The sequence below is a fragment of the Sinocyclocheilus anshuiensis genome, unplaced genomic scaffold (assembly GCF_001515605.1).
Source record: "Sinocyclocheilus anshuiensis isolate Anshui unplaced genomic scaffold, SAMN03320099.WGS_v1.1 scaffold392, whole genome shotgun sequence".
Taxonomy (NCBI): domain Eukaryota; kingdom Metazoa; phylum Chordata; class Actinopteri; order Cypriniformes; family Cyprinidae; genus Sinocyclocheilus; species Sinocyclocheilus anshuiensis.
Window position 1 is genome coordinate 2,337,737 of NW_015557091.1, and position 21,528 is coordinate 2,359,264.

The 21,528-nt window shown below is 38.4% G+C and overlaps 1 pseudogene; it reads right to left on the bottom strand.

Moving 5' to 3' along the window:
• The window catches only part of LOC107677141 (dynein heavy chain 5, axonemal-like), a 29,325-nt pseudogene that overhangs the window by 2,366 nt on the left and 5,431 nt on the right, over window positions 1–21,528 (bottom strand).

Sequence of the window (21,528 nt, forward strand, 5' to 3'; positions counted from 1 at the left end):
TCCTGTTGCGCCCTCTATAGGACCAGCGACTAGTCGACGTCAAGCTTAAAGCGTCATGGCAGAGCATTGAAGTCGATTAGTTGGTGCAACCCCTACCCAGCACCATCCTGATAGAGGCCATAGATGTAGACGCCGCCCACATCTCCTGGCGGGGGGCCTGTGACATCTTCCTTCATCATGCGAGTGACGTCGTTGAGTAGGATGACGGTGTCTAAGGCCCATACATCATACATGCTGTCCAGAGCGTCACAGAGATCCTCTGACGTTATTATAGTCCCTTTGGGATTAAAAAATCATTGGGTTACAATACAATCATCTTTTTCTAGACATTTCTGTTGATTTTGTTAAAAGGTTAGTTCACCCAAAAATGACAATTAGCCCATAAATTACTCACCCTCAAGTCTGCCTCACGCGGCTCCGGGGAGTGAACAAAGTCCTCCTGTAGCGAATCGATGCACTTTTGTAAGAAAAATATCCATATTCAAAACGTAATAATCACTTTAATGTAGCTTGCGCCAACAGTTGTACACGGAAGCAGCTCTGGGCGGATGACGTATGAGGTTGGCTTTGCACATGCGCCGCTCAGAAGTGATCAAAACAAAACAACGGACACTTGTTAGAAGTACAAAACGAGGATTTCCAAAGAAGAATGTCGGAGGATTTCGATATAAGCCAAGATGAGACTGGTTTTCCTTTGCTAAAGTAAGGAAACTTTGCTTCCTTTGCTCCTGTTAACAAACGTTGGTTTTCACGAGACTCACTGGTGCATGTGCAGCGCTGAACTCATACGTCATCCGCCCGGAGCTGCTTCTGTGTACAACTGCTGGCGCAAGCTACATTAAAGTGATTATTACGTTTTGAATATGGATATTTTTCTTACAAAAACGCATCGATTCGCTACAGAAGGCCTTTGTTCACCCCCCGGAGCCGTGTGAAACACTTTTTTTTAAATAGATAGGTGCTTTTTATTTAACTTCTTTTGGACTGATGCATGCAACACCCGCTGAGTGGCATTAAACAGCTTGAAAGATCAAAGACAATTTATAATATAACTCCGACTGGATTCGTCTGAAAGAAGAAAGTCATATACACCTAGGATGACTTGAGGGTGAGTAATTTATGGGCTAATTTTCATTTTTGGGTGAACTAACCCTTTAATATTTCTCTTATTATTAAAACCATGAATTTATTTTCTGTACTGTGGATGAAAGTTTCCAGAACTCACCATCAATGGCAAGTTTAAGGTCAGTGAGGGTACTGCGGACACGACCAATGACGCGCTGCATTCTGTCAAGCTCTTGACGAAAGAAATATAGTCATGGGCTGGAACGCTCCCATTTTTTGTAGGTTACTCTTCACCTGCGTAGAGTCATTTGAAAGTTTATGGTCTACATTTAAAGGGGTCATCGGATGCAAAATTCACTTTACAAGTTGTTTGAACATAAATGTGTGTTGGAAGTGTGTGTACACATCCATCCTATAATGATAAAAATCCACCCAGTGTTTTTTTTTAAATCCCTATTTTAAAATCCCCTTTCTCAAATCAGGCTGTTCTGAGATTCCTGTTAGAATGACGTAGTTCTGCACAGGCCTCTCTCACGATATTTGATTGACACTAGTGACTTACTATAGATTTCATCTTCATCTTCACTTCGTGTGGCACATAGTCAGCAGGAAATTTTTCTAGCATCTCATTGGCCATTCTCTAGACAGACGACTCACTTGCTGCTGTCTTTGGGTTGGATGTTGAGTATGGTGCTCAGGGTTTCATTAGCCATGCTGGTCTGGTGATGTCAGCACTGGGATGAAGGCCAAATACCTATTGGATGAAATTAAAATCAATAGGTTATAGGTTCTGGGACCACCCAGCTGCCCCATCAAACCCCATAGAAAATAATAATGATAATTATTTGTATCACCTCAGGCGTATCAACCAATGATAGAGTATCGATATGTGCGTGGTAATCCTGTAGCATCTTGGTCTTTGGTATAATATATCCTTTATAGAAACAGAACTTGTCCCCAAACATGTTCTCACTAAACCAGATACGGGCGAATGTATTGAGCAGGAGTTTGTCCATATCATCTGTGACACGTCCACCATACTGCACCTACAGAACCAATAGTAAAAATACAGCATGTTGCTAAAAGCTGCGTCTCATTTCGGAGGCTGTGTCTACTGGAGGTCGCATTTGACAGTTGCATATGTCATTGAGGTGTTGTCATTTAAGAAAAGTAAAAGTAAAAGTACCCTCCAAAAAACAATGGCAGGTCTAAACTGTACCTCCCCCAGCATGTATCGCAGGCAAGTCCAGTTCACTCCCCTCTTGATGTCGATATCATCCAGGTGGTTCTGCACAAACTGGACACTGGAGGTGACATCAGCCTGGTTGAACTCATAGGGAATGTTCCAGCCAAGTGCACCAACTTTGAATGAATGAATGAATGATGCATTTATATAGCGCTTTTTGTTGTGTATTACTGTACACCCAAAGCGCTTTACAATCATGTGGGGGGGGTTCTCTCCTCAACCCTCTCCTTTAGAGGGAATATGACAATGGGGACAACAGGTCTTAAATGGCTCTGCTGAAATCATACTTTTTTAATAGAATTTGTTTATAATAAATAATATAATGTTTATGTTATTGAATATATTATAAATAATATTTATTATATTGTTTTAAATTCTTTAAGGGGTAGGGTATCCCAAATGGGGCTTTATGAGTTTATGAAAAACTAAAAATGTTCAGCTGTCCTGACCTGGACTGTGGTGTGGAAGAAGGCCACAGCGTAGAAAAGAGGTCTCCACTGAGGCATGTTGGAAACCTCCAGCTGTTCCTGGGTCACACTATTGTATGTCAGCTTGAGTCCGGCCTTCATCCCTGCATCGCAGATCATTAACCCACATTATCTGTCTCTGCATACTTAGCGTTTCATTTCCTGTTTTATTTCTTTATTTTTAATGACATGTTGATGTTGAATATAAAGAACCAGAAAGATATTCTGATAACAATAATGATAAATCTAGCAAATGAGGAACAGCAGAATTTTCCCCTTCTCTACCTTGCGGAGGCCCATTGGTGAATTTAATTGAAGACTGCAGGAAGTTAATGGGGAACTTAGGGTGCACCTCTGTGGTCAGCCACAACCTGAAATTGTCATGGATGTTCTCTGTTGTAGTAACTGTCTTTAAACCTTCATCCAGGAACTCTAATCCTAGATGGCAGTCCTGCAGAAGTAACCAGCCTCCTTCAGACATGCTCTGAGCCAGAAGCCTTCTTGCATGTACTTCCTGTCACTGTCCCAGGGAGATAGGCCTGCAAGGGACACCTTGAAAAACAACAAGAAAACTGTTTAGCAACATTTGGATCTCAAACATCATCAAACCTTCACATCAAGTTATATTTTAAATGAAACAAGTGAGACTGCAAATTAATATGAAGGTGGCACCAGTCTGTACAAATTGTTTGACATACAAATATTTGACTTCAGAATGCCCTAACTGATCAATCAGAATCAAGTATTCTAGAAAAGCATGTAATAATGAATAATAATTATTCATACCTTTGACTTAGCGAGTCTCTCTATGTTCCCTGTGGGATCAGAACCCATAGACAGGAAGCAAACTAGAGGTATCCTCTTATCACTTTCTGAACACATGGCATCCATATCCAGAATCACTCCCTCTGCATACTTCAACCCTATTGATGGTAAAATACATTAATTTTAAATACTTGAAAGTATCTGTTGATTTCTCAATTAGTTCAAAGAGAGAAATGATAATTAAAGACTTCCTAGCATGCATTCTCTATATTTAGTCTTGTGAATAACACACACACACACACACACACGGTCAGTGAGAGGTCAGTAACTTCTTGTCACTGCTTTGAATTTGTCTCAGCAGCTGTTAGAGATAAATGCATGCTGTTATGCTATAAATAATTAATATTATATGCATATTAAATTTAATGGTTATTTAAACACTATATTCAAAGTTGAAATTTAAACTAATCACTACCAATAGTTAGACAGTGTTTGCAAATCAAGAATCACATTACAGTAAGATTCAATTTCTTAATCTTGTCTTTACATGTAATATGAAATCTTTGGACAATTAATATTTCACCACAGTACAACATGTTAGTGTTGCCGTTAAAATAGTATCTCACATAATCCAGTGAGCGATGGGGGGTGAACAGGTGTACTGGGAAAGCTACAGTATGCGTTTAACTCATTAGTTGATTCAAGTGGTTGAATCAACAATTGTCAATGCCTCTTATATATTTGACACTGCATCAGTGTTGTTTTCATTGCCTAAAACTAAAACTATTAATATAACATGTTAACAGAAATGTTAACAGAAATAAAATAGAATATAAAAAACGTAAATGTATTTAATTTCAGTTAGTTGTGAAAGCAAAATCTAAAGTTTTTTAAGTTGAAGTACTAAAATAACTAAACTAAAACTGAAATAAAAAATGAATGAAAACAAGACACATTTTAGAAAACAAAAACTAATAAAAATGACTGAAACAAAACAAAATTACAACAACTTTCAAACTAAAATGAAAACTGAAAATGTAAAAATAAAAAGTAATATTCATAAAAATATTCGTAAATACTAAGATAGTACAGTAATGACACTAAAATAGCATTGCTCTGCATCTTAAACTTACACAGGAGAAAGTATTTAAACCCAGAAAAAAGGTTTTCCTGCACCTGTGCAATGGTGTGGTCAGGACAACTGCTTCGTATCAGCAGCAGTTTACGGAATGCATCCAGTTGGCTCTCATAACCACCAGGAAGAGGAGTCTCCTCTGGTGTGGCCTCATCAAACCAGCTCTTCCAGGTACGGTCATTGCGGGACACCTGGGTTAGGAGAGCAGTGAAGGGACGCAGGCTGGACAACTGCACTAGATTTAGTCACGTTGTGTCCAGGATCCAGCGCCTTGGCTTGGGCTCGACAAGAGTTTAGGTCCAGAGATGCTCCGCCTGCAAGAAGGTAAAAAAAAATTACTTGGCCTGAAATAAGTTCTTAAATGGACAATATTGTCTGATTATATTGAAGCTAACTGCTGTTAAAATTAATTGTGATATTGAGAAAAAACAGCAAGCTGAAAGTAGACAACATCTGCCAAAACATTATGGTTCAAACCTTTGATGAAGGTCTGAAACTCATTGTGGGAAACATTTTGGCTTGTAGGTCTATTTTTAAAGTCAGAAGCAGCGTAAAAAGGAACTTGTGATCTTCATAGTCCTCGAGCGGTATATTGAAACACTTCAAAAGTGAGGTACTCCATGATATTGTCTAGTCTTTTAGCTGTAACGTGGGACTTTGGCGACTTCTCCATCGACATGTCAAAGATGCCCAGAAACGGGCGTAGTGAAGTTTGGTACATCACATTGACCAGGCTCATCTCCACAATTAAGAAATAGAGGATGCTCCCCCTGGTGGCCACTAGTCGCGAGTGCGGTTTATGTTCATTTCGGTCTCTGCAGCAACTGTTAGCTTTTGACTCACGTAGGGGATGGCAGGAGATTTTAGCTATCAAAACAGAATTGTGATTCAGTTTAATAAGTCATTTTAAAAGCATATGACTATAACATGACATGTGCAATAGTCTTGGTGACTCTGAGCACCTCAATAAGAGACTCATCCTCCACTAGAGAGCCCTGAATGCTGGTTAACATGTACAGAAGATTGCTCTCCAACTCCTGCATCTTCCGCTTGTTCGATGTCACTTCCTCCAAGTGCTTCACTTGTTCAGCCTCCATTTCGTTGATTGGAAAATAATTGATTAAATCAATATTAAATCTGAAAGCTATGCTTTTATTTATTTATTTATTGCTTGCTTGCACAGAATGCAAAATCTAGTTCATTAATTTATAATATTTAAAATTTATTGTATATCAGAGCAGGGTTATTATAGCTAATTAAAACTAAAGCTAAAATTAAAACTATTAAAAATCATTTTTATTAACTGAAATAAAATAAGTGTTAACTGACATAAGATAAAATATAAAATACTAATTTATTTCAACTAGTTGCTAAATCAACATTTCTAATTTTTGTTCTAATAATTCTAAAATTTCTCAAGCTAAAACTTAAATAAAAATTTATAAAATTACATGACAATTAAATGACCACCAAAATTTAAAAAAGACAACGGAATTACTAAAACTTTGACAAAATTTGAAATGAAAAATATAAAAATAATTCAAAAATAATATTAAAATCTACAATAGTATATTAATGATATTAAAATAACTGTCTCAGACTTGCCTTTTTCTCTATGAGAATGACTCTGCGGAGTAACTGGTCCTTCAAACCCTTCAAAGTGACGGTAAAATCCACCACTGCTGTTTTAGCATTGATCTCTGGGCTGTATGCAGGGTTGGCTAGTTTAGTTGTGATGTACAGAGTAAATGTATCCATTACATCCACTTCTTTGTCCCCGACTTTAACCTAACACAAGAGAAAATGTCTTAGTTTGGACTACTAAAGCCCAGAGAAGTTTGAGACCAGGCATGTGTCGTGTCACATAAAGTGTAAAAACGTTAAAATGTAAAAAAAACTAAAAAAAAACGATATAATTTATTCTTGAAGGTCACAGTCAGACGCGTCTTCTTCTTCTTGCTTTACGGCAGATCGCAGACTTATAAGTGCATTACCGCCACCTATCTCTCAAGTGGACCACTGACACTCCTAATTGAGATTGTAGATAGAGTGTCAATGGTCTATTTGAGAGATAGGTGGCGGTAATGCACTTATAAGTCTGCGAGCTGTCGTAAAGCAAGAAGAAGAAGAAGACGCATCAGGCGCCGGCTGTTGAACGCGCTCAGGACAGTTCAGACTTTGGGGATGAAAATCAGAGGTAAAAAATGATATAAATACTGTTCAGTTTCTTGCACAGACTGATCGTTTTGTGTCTTTACACATCAATGTATCGTCACGAGCCGCAGGGTTTAATTTGGTGTATGTTTTTTTGACTCTCAAAGCCGTGATTCCCATCCACTTGCATTATATGACTGACAGACTACAACGGTTTTACTTCTTCGTTTGTGTTCTACTGAAGAAACAAAGTCACCTACATCTTGGATGCCCTGGGGGTAAGCAGATAAACATCAAATTTTCATTTTTGGGTGAACTATCCCTTTAAATTGTTTTCAAGGTGATTTAGTGTGCTCCAGAAATCTACCTTTAGCGCACCCTCAGCTGCCTCTAATGCTGGTTTGGCCGCCTCAAGTTTAGACTCGGCCACCTTCTTATGCCCCTCTATCTCATCCACAATAGCCTGGGCCTTATCTTTCACCTTCTGGACCTGAGCCTTCACCTTTTCTGCAGCTTGTGCCTTGGCGGTGACCTCCTGCAAAACTTCACCTGCTTTCTGTTTAGCCACCTCCAGCACTTTCTCCTTCTCTCTCAGCTCCACACGAAGCTCATTAACAGACTGTTCGGCCTCCACGAGTCGCTCGAGACCTGCAGATGAGATCAAAGTGTTTAGAGTATGAACAGATGCTTTGGTGCTGCATCATAGAGCGTTCTTTCCTGGATTAAGTTAATTTTCATTGCTATATTTATTGCAAACAGTGAAGCTCATTGGAAAATAAATTTAGTTTCAACATTCATACAGTATACCAAAATTAATTTCTTAATGTATCTAAATGTATTTCTTACGTTAGCCTACATTTAAGGTAAATACAAATGTAGATGGCCTACTAGATATCAAAAGTAGATTTATAAGGTTTTAATAATGTTTAATATTTTTATTTATTGCAATATTGCTTTTTTTATAGCATTTTAAATTATGATCCTGGCTGAAGATTATTCAAATGTGTTATATGGTCACATGTGTTATAGACAACAAATCAAGTTTTTCTTCAAATGTGACATTTGTAAATGCATTTTCTTTACTGAAATATATTACGGACAAAATATATATGGTTTTAAAAAAATATGTTTATACATATAAAATATGGCCAAATGGCCAAAAATATATTGGTAGAAAATATATTGAAGCGCTGGAAGTACTCGGTGCAGATCTCAGCCACCATGTCTTGGAACATTCCCATTGTTTCTACCACACTCTTCGTCACCTCGTCTGAACAACGCAGTGAAGAGTTGGAGAGAAAATGCTGAGCCACAGCTACTAAAGCGTCCCGTGGCCACCGCTGGAACCAGTCCACAGTGCAGCCTGAGATGAGGCCGGGTTACATTTTTTTTAGCATTTGATAAAATATTCACTGAAGTAAATTTAAATAATTGATAGAAAGTATCAGTACACTATTAGACCTTTCTCACTTCGCTTAACTCCAGGTTACATTCTAAACCCTGCTTTTAACCCCGGGAAGAGGAACGTTTCACACTTGTAATTTAGAAGTGGTGTTAGCACCGTTTTTATCCAGGGTTATGAAACCTTGCTCCATGATCCCACAGTGAAAATCCCCTGCCATATCCTGCTCAGATCACGCAGGTTAAAAATGTAGTGGAACTTTGCAGGAGAAGGCAGCATCTGAAAACAATATTAACATAATATCATTATTTTATTAATATACACTAGTTCAAAAGTTTGGGGTCGGTAAGATTTTTTAAATGTTTTTGAAAGAATTCTCTTCTGCTCACCAAGGCTGCATTTATTTGATCAAAAATACAGTAAAAACAGTTATATTGTGAAATATGATTACACTTTGAAATAATAATTTTCAATAAATATATATTAAAATGTAATTTACTCCTGTGATAGCAAAGCTGAATTGTCAGTGCAGTTTTCAGTGTCACATGACCCTTCAGAAATCATTTTAATATTCTGATTTGGCAGCATATTAGCAAAATTTATTACTGTTATCAATGCTGAAAACAGTTGTTCTGCTTAATATTTTTGTAGAAACCATGATTATTTATTTATTTTTAGAATTCTTGGATGAATAAAAAGTTCAAAAGAAGAGCATTTGTTTTAAATAGAAAAGTTTATTACAATGTTAAAGTCTTTGCTACACTTTTGATCAATTCATTGATTCCTTGCTGAATAAATGTGTTGATTTCTTTAAAAAAAATGAAATAAAATCTTACTGTCCCCAAAGTTTTGAATGGTAGTGTACATAAAATATATTGCAAGAGCTAAACAATATTAATGCAGCTCAAAGTTTACTTTGAAGCATACTAACCATAAGAGGACACCATTTTGTAATCATTTGGACCACTGTGTGCTGCATGTATGTTTTAAAAGACTCAGAACAAAATTAAGTCAAATTGGGAAGAGACTACAGATTCCCACCCCTACATTTCATGTTCAATAAGCAATAGCTCTTTTGATCATATTATGAAGGCAGTACCTTAGCTTTGACCGCTTGCCACACTCTCCTGGTGGTGGGGACAAGGGCGGCAGCTAGAGAGCACACCTCTTCTGGGAAGCCTCTTTCTGAGCAAAAATAACCACTGGCCAGCGTTTGAAAGATCTTATCTATGGAGGAGTTGGATGGCAGAGTGCAGTTAAACACACAGAACTGGCATTTGAGTCGTTGGGGGATATCATTGCAGCCACCTCCAGGGTGGATCATGATGGCAGCCACCAGAAGCAAGTCGACTACGCTGATGAATTCCCCAGATCGTTCCAGGCTGTAGAAACCTCCTTGCACCATCAGCTGGCGAACAATCTCATTAGTAATCTGAGTAGTGAACAAAAACACAGAAGGCTCAATCATAGAAAAATAGGATGCTATTGAGTGCTGTAGGGATGACATATTTTTGTAGGCCAAAGCCCGGAAACTGAAGTCAGTGGGTTTTTATCGGGGGCATTAAATGTCATCGGGCCTCACTATTCCGCTTTCATAGCCTCATTGTGTTTTTAATTGCACTCTTGCAAACTATTCTAGCTTAGTGATGGTGACGTTAGTTAAACGTAGCCTTGTGTAGTTTGTTTATAGCCTACAGTTATTGTATTTAGGTAACCGCGGGACCGACCGGATTTTTTGTGCCGCGGGATTAAATTCCCGAATAAATCGCGGTAGCGATCGGTAACTCTGGTGTAATTTGAACGGGAGCGGGCGGTCTAACAATATCCCGTTCCCGACGTCCATTTAGAACAGCATATCTGCGCTTTATTCTTATTGACCACCGGTAGGGTAAAGCTTGTGCGCTCAGGACTGTTATGCACGCGCTGCACGCATGCTTTAACGTCACACGTTTTATTTGCGGGGTCTGTGCGCAGCAGCTAATAGGCTATTTTTGTACAACCTACATTTTTTTTTTCTCTCTCTGCGACACCTTTTCCTATAATTGTTTACTTGTTAAAATGTTTTATTACGTTTACTAGTTATGCCTTGTTATTTGACAGACCCCACAAAATTAAAATCCAAAACTACAGTCCGTGTCTGTTGAGGGCATCTATATAATATATGAACAAAAAATGGACAAAAGGGGAACATTTATGGCAAATTAAATCATAAAGTAGAATGTGACTCCTCACCTGATCACCCCACTCATTGATAACTGGCATGTTGATGTCATCAATAAAGACAGTCATCTTCTTCCCACCTGGAGGTCCATAGGTGGTGCCCATGCGTTTGTCTATGTAACTCTCGATAGTCTGCTGGAACATGCCAGGCAGAGTGGCCGAGGAGAAGTTTAGGCTTTTGTTCAAATGCGTTTCCGGGTCATACTTGCTCATGTAGCCCTGTGGGGAAGTTTGAATTACATAGTTTCGTCAGAATTAATTTAAGTGTGGCAAATTTGCATGACCAACTTGAACATGAGCGAAACACAAGCCCACATATTAAATTAATCATGTGGATTCCTATTGGAATAACTGGATTTCACCTGTGAAATTTTGCTGAGCAATGGTAAATGTGAATGCCCCTTTAGCTGAATTGAATTTACACCAGTTCAATCTCAAGTTTTCAAATATGCATTATAAGCTACAAAGCCAGGAAATTAATTATAGGCAAATGTATTACTCTGCTGCTAATAGCATGGATTAACTGAAACAGACATGTACCTTGATCATGACCGTCTTGGCTGTTCCCTGTTCACCAATGAGCAGGACAGCTTTGCCTTGCTTCATAATGGTTTGCATCCGGAAGTCAGTCCGTATATTGTCGACATTGGGTACGAGAATGGAGGCATAGGAACTGTGTCTTTGGGGTAGTGATACTCTGGCACCTAATGATGACGTTGCAATTAAAAGGTATGTTTAAAAATCATGACTTATTCATGCACTGAATAAAAAGATAAACAGGAAGGTTGGCACAAAGAAAATAAGGAAAATTGTAGCATGTGGCATGCTATTGTAAAAGATCACTAATGGTTTTCAAACAGTATACTTAACAAATAATGGTCTTACCCTTGTAGACCAGAGATCCCACTCTCCAGTTGCACTGACCACAAACTCAAAGATGGTCTGGTCCCCCTGTGTGCTGGGAAGGTCCAACTTGGCATTGTGCTGTTTAAGGAATACCTCTATCTTGGCTCGATCATCCAATTCCAGCAAAGCACCAACAGACCACATCACAGCAAATATGAAGAGACGTTTGATGTGAGCCGCTGTTAGGTGTTTCTCTTTAACGGTTGGCAACAGGCCCTGTGTTGAACAAATCAGAACCATTTTATATTTGAACTTCTTCAAAGTAGCCACCATTTGCCATTCATGAACATGAATTAAACCGATTTAGTGTGTCTAAAATTCTAACTGATAGTGTATATTAATTCAATAAGCCACTCAAGCTTTATTTCATGATACCTGAAAATAATTGTGACTGTGCATCAGAGTTTACCTGTAATAAATCAATTGTTTGCTTGATGTACATACACTCAAGCAGCTGCATTTTGGGGAAAACCACAGTGAAGACAAAAGTCATCAAATCCTGAGAAAAATAGTCAATAGTCTGTGAGGGCTTTTCAAAACTGTGTACAAAATCCTCTCTGACCTTTCCCTAGGCAATGGCAAAAAATCAATAAAGCTTTTCATATTCATAATGGCTTAAATGGTTTACAAGCGTTGTATTGATCTATTTTTATATCGATGTTTTACACACTTTAAATTACTAGATATCTCTCAAAATGTAACTAAATATTCTTGTTATAACAGTTATTCTATACTCCAATAATTTATGTATCAGAGAGCATGTGAATTAATGCCCACATGTCTAGTTGTTACCTGATAGATAGAGTTGAAGGAGGCCAGCAGCACTTCAGCCTGTGTTGCTGGGATCTTTAGCAGCCAGGCCTGCAGTATGGGTTGCCAGTCCAGAACAGAGGAGCTCATGAAGACCATTCCATTGCGAGACACAGTGGCAGGAGATGCATTGTCGATGTTGTGTGGCTCAAATACCACCTTGCAGTTTGGAGCCATTGGTATTCGGTCTCCATATGCCAGGGTGAGGGTTTTGTTGTCGTCTAAGATGGAGTTGAGGTTTTCAATCCAGATAGCATCGACTGGACCATCAAGAACGATCCATATGTGTTCTCCCTGTGAAATGTTTTACCATGGACCATGGAGCAATTGAATTGGCATTTTAAGTATTTACAAGTGAAATGTCATGAGCACCATAAAGATTTGACTAAGAAAATTGCTTATTGCCAATAGAGTCAAAGTTAAAGGTTACATAAACATGTCATTCATTTACTTTAAATTGCTTGTTAATGTAACTCTCTCACCTTCTTGGCCTTTAAAGTTTTCCTCCACAGTGTGGAGAAGACACCATCTGTCCAGTCATTGGTGGCCACATCCAATGTGCCAAACATCTGGGAGGCAGTAATAGCCTTGGGATTCATCCTCATTTCTTTGTGTGGACTTCCACAATCTGTCATGGCTTTCATTAGAGTGTGGATATATGTTGTCTTTCCTGTTTCACTGGGACCAAGAGTCATCATACCTACACACAGAGAACAAATAGATGGTGTGAGGACAGCATTGTGTATGCCTACAGCCAGGGTATATGACAAAACTCATTCTTATAACTTTAATAGAAGTAAAATGGATAATGACTAACCATGTCTCACTCTCTGTGTCTCATATAGTTGCACAAGTTTGAGAATCCAGGGTGGGTGTGCAATCAGTCTGGCTTCTTCAGCTTGTTTGGTAATAGCAGCTTCCACCTCAGGATAACCAGCCTTATCCAGCTGGATGCCTGGAAACAAGTTGTTTATCAGACTCATGAACAGGGGCTCATCTTCATCTACCTGTATGGAAGGAAAGGCAGGAATAGAGTCAGTTTATGAAAATATCTGTGACACACTAACACATTTATCCAATTACTTGTTATTTCCAAACAGATTTGGATCAGTCATAGTCACCAGTTTGGATAGGTTCATGTCACGCAGAACTCTCATGACCAGTCTTTTCTGGCTCAGTTGGGTTGGATCTCTTCACAGCACCTAGTTCTCAAAACAGACAAGATGTTCCTCAAGCCAAAGTCATAATGAACCTGTTGAGTGATAAAAACATTATCATTACGTGACTTGAACTGACTGAAATGGGAGGGCTTCATAAAAGGCTGCTAGATTTGGTGTTAATAATGTGTTTAGCTTTACCTGTTTAGAAAGCTGTTCCTCACACAGTTTGTATAGAATGTAACATTTGCGGCTGAGGACTTGATTTTCATGAAAACCTACACTGGCAAGTTTCACTCTCATGATGATGGCTCGGTCAGGCACCATCATGGCCACTGTGCGGAACTGAATTTTCAAGTTCTCAGGAAGCTCCTGTCGACCAGCATAACCTGGGTTCTGTGAAGAAAAATGACCATTTAATGGAGGGGGAAATATTGAAGAAAGATTAAGACTGAAAAAACATGTCAGGTTGTTTCCAATATGGATACAGTGATGACTGCAGTATAGTTCCACGACATACAAAGTTTGTCACATTACCATAGTAAGGAAGATGCCAAACTCTCTATCCACATTAGGGTTAGGGGAAGTTGTGGCCTAATGGTTAGAGAGTCGGACTCGTAACCCAAAGGTTGCGGGTTCGAGTCTCGTACCGGCAGGGATTGTAGGTGGGGGGAGTGAGTGTACAGCGCTCTCTCCCACCTTCAATACCACGACTGAGGTGCCCTTGAGCAAGGCACCGAACCCCCAACTGCTCCCCGGGCGCCACAGCATAAATGGCTGCCCACTGCTCCGGGTGTGTGTTCACGGTGTGTGTGTTCACTGCTGTGTGTGTGCACTTTGTATGTGTAAATTCAGAGCCCTAATTCCGAGTATGGGTCACCATACTTGGCCACATGTCACGTCACTTTCACTTTCACATCCACCACATCTCCATCTGTGAATATGAATTGAGGTTTTTTGTTCTTCTTGCACTGCAGGACGATGTAGATTTGTTGAGCAGCTTCTGAGAGCACAGGCAGCTCGATGCGGTTGAACTCATCAGAACAGCCCCATGCACCAGACTGAGCTAATCCTGTTTGACAAACATTATAAACATGAAATGCCAATGGAAAAGGCCACACATGTTAAATATGCATCCACTATCTTGATTAAGGTTCAAACAGATGCTCTGTATAAGGTGAATGAGAAAAAAGCCATTTGAGAAGGTAGTTCTGGTGCACTCAACCTTTATTGATGCGGCCTAGTCCACGGAAGTCCATCTGGTCTGAGCAACTGAAGACAACCACATATTTTCCCAGGCAACGGCCCATGTCTTTGGTGGTTTCAGTTTTTCCTGTCCCAGCAGGAGCCCCTCCCATACTCATCCCTAAAGCCTGGGCCAATGTGATATAACATCTGCAAGAAACCAACCAAAAAAATAAAAATAAATAAATAAACAGGTGGTTAATGCACTGGAGACAATAGGTGCTATTAATTAAGAGCCATTTTTTGCAGATGCTTCCTTTCATTTCTAGAACCTGGCATCTTTAATATATCTACACTTGCCTGTCAGTGAGAGGTGTGATCACCAGACGATCAGTGCAGCCCAGATACTCATTACAGTAATCAAATTCCACATCAGTGATTTGGATTATGCATCTATCCATATCCTCTTTGAAGTAGAAGCGGGGCTGTTTCTGCCATTCAAAGTCTAAAGGTGACTGAATGTTCATTCATACCTTGAAAGGAACATAAAAAGGCAATGTGAAGTTTAGAAGTCTTGTACAGGGTTTCTGCAGGTTTTATTTCAAATAAATGTTTTTTTGAACTTTCTATTTATTAAATAATAATTAAAGAATACTGAAATGCATTATATAAAGGTTTCCACAAAAATAAGCAGCACTAAATTAATAATTATAAGAAATGTTTCTTGAGCAGCAAATCAGCATATTAAATGATTTCTCAAGGATCATGTGAGTATTGATGCAGAAAATTCAGCTTTACATCACAGGAATAAATTACATTTCAAAATATATTCAAATAGAAAACAGTTCATTTAAATTGTAATATTTCACAATTTTACTGTATTTTTGATCAAATAAATGTAGCCTTGGTAAGCATAAGAGAATTCTTTCAAAAACATAAATATTTCACTATTAAAAGATAGTGTAAAATAGATTGTTTGTGTTCAATTTGGTCTGTAAGTATAAAGCTATTTCAAGTGAATGATGCTTACAGTAAGTAAGTAAGGCTGTCAAGGCTATTTTATTCACTTAAACATCGGATGAAGTGATTATTTTCTCTTTAATACAGATGATGCCAATGTATTTTTCGATGAGTACGCGTTAGCAATAATAACGTAACCTGCTTGACAGAAAAGGTTGCCAGGTTTTCATAATAAACCCACACCATTTGCTACTCAAAACTAGTCCAAACTAACTGCGTTTCAAGGGGTCCCCCGGTAAAATTGCGGTCGCTTCAACCTGCGGACATGAAAAACAACCCACGGCAACAGTGATAAAGTAGCCCAATTCCACGTGAAAAGACTTGGCAACACTGTGACGGATAGTAATGTCTACAACGGACACGACCACTGTCGCGGCGCGAGCACAACAGCTTGAAGTTGTCTAATTTGGCACGGTCTCCCTGCTGCACAAATAGTAGTAAGGCTTTCCTCTGTGCATACATATCCTTACAAGTACAATTTTAGCTGTATTATTTGTGTCCCCTTCAAAAATAACTCTTAAAAATGTTTATGTTCATTGTCCCCCCCAGCTGTTAGACGAAATTTACGCCCCTGGCTGAAAGGGTCATCCCTTTGGTCTTCATTTGGACAACCTTAGAGTGGCCCGCCGTGTTGCAATCTCAGACAAAATTAGAGGAATGATGACAGTTAAATAGGGTTTGTCATATAATTAAGGAAATTAGCACCACGAGCCAGATTAACACCAGTAACTTCGAGGTATCTGTAAGTGTTCTCTAATTTTGATCAGAGTTCTTTTTCAAATATCTCATTTAAGTTTTTCATACTGTGCTTCAGAATACAATTAATTTATGAAATATACTTAAAACTTCCCTTCTACTCCTGTGTTATTACCTGCTGTATTTTAAAAGCTTGATGACAAATAAACGTATAGTATTATGTAGTATATATTGTATAATTAATATAGTATGAACAACCCATGTCACATTTAATATTTACTAAATGCTGCTTATGATGACCATAAATATGTGAGAACTGTTATATGGCATAATGACATAATTCTAAAATCCCAAAGTTAGATAAACGCACCTGTATGGTGTGTGAGTCAGATGCCTGACCCAGTATCTCCAACAGGACAGGGTCAGAGATGAAAAAGAACCGTGGGAAGACGAGGCGTTTCTTTTTCCAAGTATCCACTCAGAGATTTCTGACACACTTCATCCCCGACACAGCACTGAACGACACCAGGAATCTCGTGTGCCCGCTGCATTATCCTCTGCCATGATTTGTTGATGGTTTGGAAGCGTTTAGCCTCCTGTAGAAAGTAAATTTTCAGAAATGTTAAATATAAAAAAATAGTTCAATATAATAAAAAAAAACGTTATTCCACGTAATATCTGTTCTTTGCACTTATGTATCATGTTGCACTCATCTCTTGTGTGCGTCACATGGGCAGTGCTATTTTGTGCAATGCATGCGAGTGAGTGTTAAGAGAGATAGTTTAGGGGCCATTCACATTTTTTTTTTTTTAAACAAAAATGCAAGACACTGGCAGTGGAATAGTGAAAAAATGCAAGGTCTCAAGACGTTTTGTTTTTTTTAAGTTTAATTTGTTTTAACTTGAGTGTTATGGTTTTAGAACACTGTGTCATGCGCCAGATGCTGAAAAAATATGAGCACAACGGTCAGATGGAAAAGTAGCGCAGAGGAATGGAAAAATGTGTTTTGTGTAAACAGCCCCTTAGAAGGTAGCTGCCTACAGTATGTAGATAGCGGACTGCTCATAAGGTACGAAAAAAGGAATAATGTATTTGGATTCATGCTACCTGCGGCAGTTGTTTGGCAATATCTCCACCCACAAACAAGCCTCCAGGTACAGCCAAAGATTTTGCACTGTGAGCCACTTCTCAATCACCTCTGAACTGTTTGACAACTTCTGCACCCACTGCTGGATGGTGGGCTTAAACGGAGCATTATATCTGAAACCAGAATTCAAACAAATTTACATTAAACTGTAATGAAATACAATACTAAATTTGCATGGGATTTATTTTTTGCCAGTGTATTAACCACCATACATATAAAAAGATGAGTAAAACAAAATACCTGTTACTCATTAAAGACCCAAGCACCATAAGACTGTCCTCCATTAACGCCACTTTCTCAGAGGTGTCCGATCCCTTTAGCAGCAGCTCTCCGCGATTGCTGGAAGGGTTAATTATTAATTTTTTTAAATGAATTGATTTTATGGCAAATTAATGAATTAAATTACAGATGAATTCCTTCTCTGACCTGAATGATGTGAACGTGAACTGATGACTGCTCCATTGACATCTTTGAGTTTGGCCTCAATGTCTCGCTCCTTAACGACACTGATACACACATCCTGGCACCCAGCAGGTTTTCATAAGATACTGACAGCCTCGTGCTTTTTATGCAATCAATCTGACTCAAACCATTAAGTTTATGTTAAATGGAATATTTTGTCTGCACAATACCTCAATATCGTCTTTGTTCTTTAGCAGAGGTGCTTCCATGATATTTCGAAGGATAAAATTCACAGCTTCCACTTCAAACTTGTGGCCGGTAAGATCAGTTAAGTGCTGCCAATGTCGGGGCATCATTGCCTAGTTGTATGTTAATTAAAAAAATGTGTATGTTAATAAAAAAAATAGCTTGTTTGCTGTGTATAAATGCAATATGTTTCAATGAACAAATGTATGCTTTACATCAACTTATTTGTCATCATGTAGAGCAGAGGACAGGTTTCATTAAAGTCATCAATGGTCTTTTTCAGATCATTGAAAGCTTGCCACTTTTTCAGGGCTCCAGGTAGCTTACGAATCCTTGAAAATAATTACAAAATATGTGCTCAAATTCACTTAATTCAATATACAATATTTGTTAATTAGTTTAGTTAGAAAGGGAAAATCATAAAAACCTATTCTGAAAATCCAGCAGTTCACTGTTTATCTTTTCTGTACTGAGGTTGGCTCATAATATGTCATAGTAGCCAGAAACACTGTCAATCACAGAACTTTAGAGGTTGTACAGCTTGGACAAAAGGTTGAGCTCTCGTTTGATTCTGTGAAGATCAGGATATTCTGAGAGGAGAAAAAAAGAGAGAATTATTATTTTTTAAATAAATTAATACTTTCATTCAGCAAGGATGCATGAAATTGCCCAGAAGTGACAAAAAAAAAGACATTTATAATGTTACAATAGATTACTATTTTAAATGAATGCTGTTCTTTTGAACTTTCTATTCATCAAAGAATATACAGTTGTGAGGGATACAGTCTGTTCAGTGGGTTGTACTGTTGTATACCCTGGTGTCGATCATTTAGATGACAAAACACTGACAATTTCCAGTTGACAAAAAAATGACAACTAGAAATATGAAAATTAGATCCAGAACCATAAGACTGTACAACCTGTTGAACAGATTATATGGCTATCCATCACAGCATCATTTTCATTCAAAACAAAGTAAACATGGCATCTACCCTGTCCTTTCTGAACCTAAACCCATATTTACATGGTAAAAAACACAGAAGCACCTCTAACAGGAAGGCCAAACAGTTCTTCATCAATAGAAAAGGTGACATATTTCCTCCACAGTTCATCAAACTTGGCCTGATAAACTTGCAGCCTGTCACTGGCTTCACGTGGAGACAAACCTGCAACTCCAGGACCACTGAACACACAAACAAAGGCTTTATTAAGACACTGTAATCACTGACAGAGGTACGTAAGAGACTGCATGAAGATAATTTGCAAATTAACCTGTTTTCATAGTCAGCATAGAAAGTTTGCACAGTTTGCTGGAAGACCTCAACTACCTAAATCCCAAGAAGACAAGGTAAAGATGATTCTCTACTTCCTTGATGAGACATAAAGTAGAAAAATTAAAGAGAATAAACTACTATTTATTTTAATACTATTTCATGTGGTCTCAAAAAACCTTCTCTTACCGTCACAATAAGTTCCTTCCAAGCGTACACAACCCCATCAATCTTTTCCGCATTTCCACTATTGAAGAACAGCTCATGACGATTTAGCAGAGCGAACGATTCCTGCACTGGTCCTCTGGTGGTCTCTATCCGTATCCCTGCTTCTCGTATCTCCTGCAGGGCGGCCATGGTTTCCCTCACATCATCCAGGTCAGAGATTGGCCTCTGCAGCTGCTTGCTCAACCCATCCACAAAAGAGCTAATCTCAGCCATGCCCACAGAGGCCTTCTGGTTTAGAGCCGCACCAAATGCACGTTTCCAGGTGCGGCGCTCTTGAATGAGGGACAGTTTGAGGGAGTCAGTTTCATAGAGGATGGGGCAGACAGTGCATGCTGGAAGCTCTTGAATCCGGGTTTCAAATGTCTAATCAAATACATGTAGTGGAAGTTAGGATCACTCTCAGTTAGACTGCAGCTATCTTTACATTTTAGAAGACTTATTTAACAATTACGTACAGAATACAGAGATAGTTGGGTGCTGAATTCTAAAAATAATGGTTTGGTCGCCAAAAATGCTTTCACTTGTTCTGCTGGGTCCTAGATTGGATGAAAGCATGAAATGTCAGACATTTTGATGTCCTGATGTTACACAATGTATATGTGCCTGTCATAAACATGTCTGGATCATATTTCATTCCTAAATAATATATATATAATTATATTATATTTAATATATATATGTGACCCTGGACCACAAAACCAGTCTTAAGTCGCTGGGGTATATTTGTAGCAATAGCCAAGTTTTGGATTTTGTTTTCCCTTAATAATAAAAACCTTCATTTAAAAACTGCATGTTGTGTTCACTTGTGTTATCTTTTACTAATATTTAAATTTGTTTGATGATCTGAAACATTAAAGTGTGACAAACATGCAAATAAGAAATCAGGCCAACACTTTTTCACACCACTGTATATAGAGAGAGAGAGAGAGAGAGATTTTGCTTTGTGACAGTATTTTCACAAACTATTATGGACTGAAATGGTTTCAATGTATAAAAAAAATAAAATCTGAGTACCTGTTTCCACAGGGCTGAAAATTGAGACAACCCTTTCAGGATGTCCCCAGCATTTGCTTTGAGAGAGGACACCACAGGGAAAAGCTGGGACAAAGCCTTGTTCACATCCTTATGTTCTGTCACCTGTCTGTCCAGAGTTCTCAGCACGAGTGGTTTAGTGACTAGAGCCTCATCTCCAAGCTCACGTGCAGCTGCCTGCTCTGCCTGTGGAGTCACAAGACTTCTACAGCTAACTAACCTCTGATAAAGTTTATAACACATCTGTCACGTGCCACTAATTACCACAGGATAGTTTTGTAATTATCAGGGTGTAAAAATGAGCAAAACTCAAGTGTACATTGATGCACTTTCCATGGACAATAGACACACTAAGAGTGTCAATCAAACCACATTTGATTATTTTACACATCTTATTATTCTGTGTTTTATGTATATACTGTATACTGTATACACAACTGTTCAAAGGTTTGGGGTTGGTAATGTTTTTGAAAGAAGTCTCTTGAGCTCACCAAGGCTGCATTTACTGGTTCGAAAATACAGTAAAAACAGTACAATATTATAACTATTTAAAATAGCTGTTTTCTGTTTGAATGTATTATAAAATGTGAAATATTCCTATAATAACAAAGCAGAATTTTCAGCAGCCAATATTCCAGTCTTCAGTGTCACATGAACCAGAAATAATTCTACTATGCTGATTTGGTGCTCAAGAAAGTCAAAAAATAACTGTTTATTCGAAATAGACCACCCCAATCTGTACGAAACTTGGTCTGAAGACAATGTTGGGAATGGCCAGCTCAACAGTAACCCTGAAAAGAGGAAACTGAACGGTAGCTTCACTTTGAGATGAAGAACGATACTTGGAGCTCACAACAAGCAGCCGACGCCACAGAGAATCCAGAGAGCATTTGGTGGCTTTCAAATGAAGAACACAATATTAATGAGTGACTCAAAAATGTGATACAAGTAAGGGTCTCAATTTTCAGATAAAA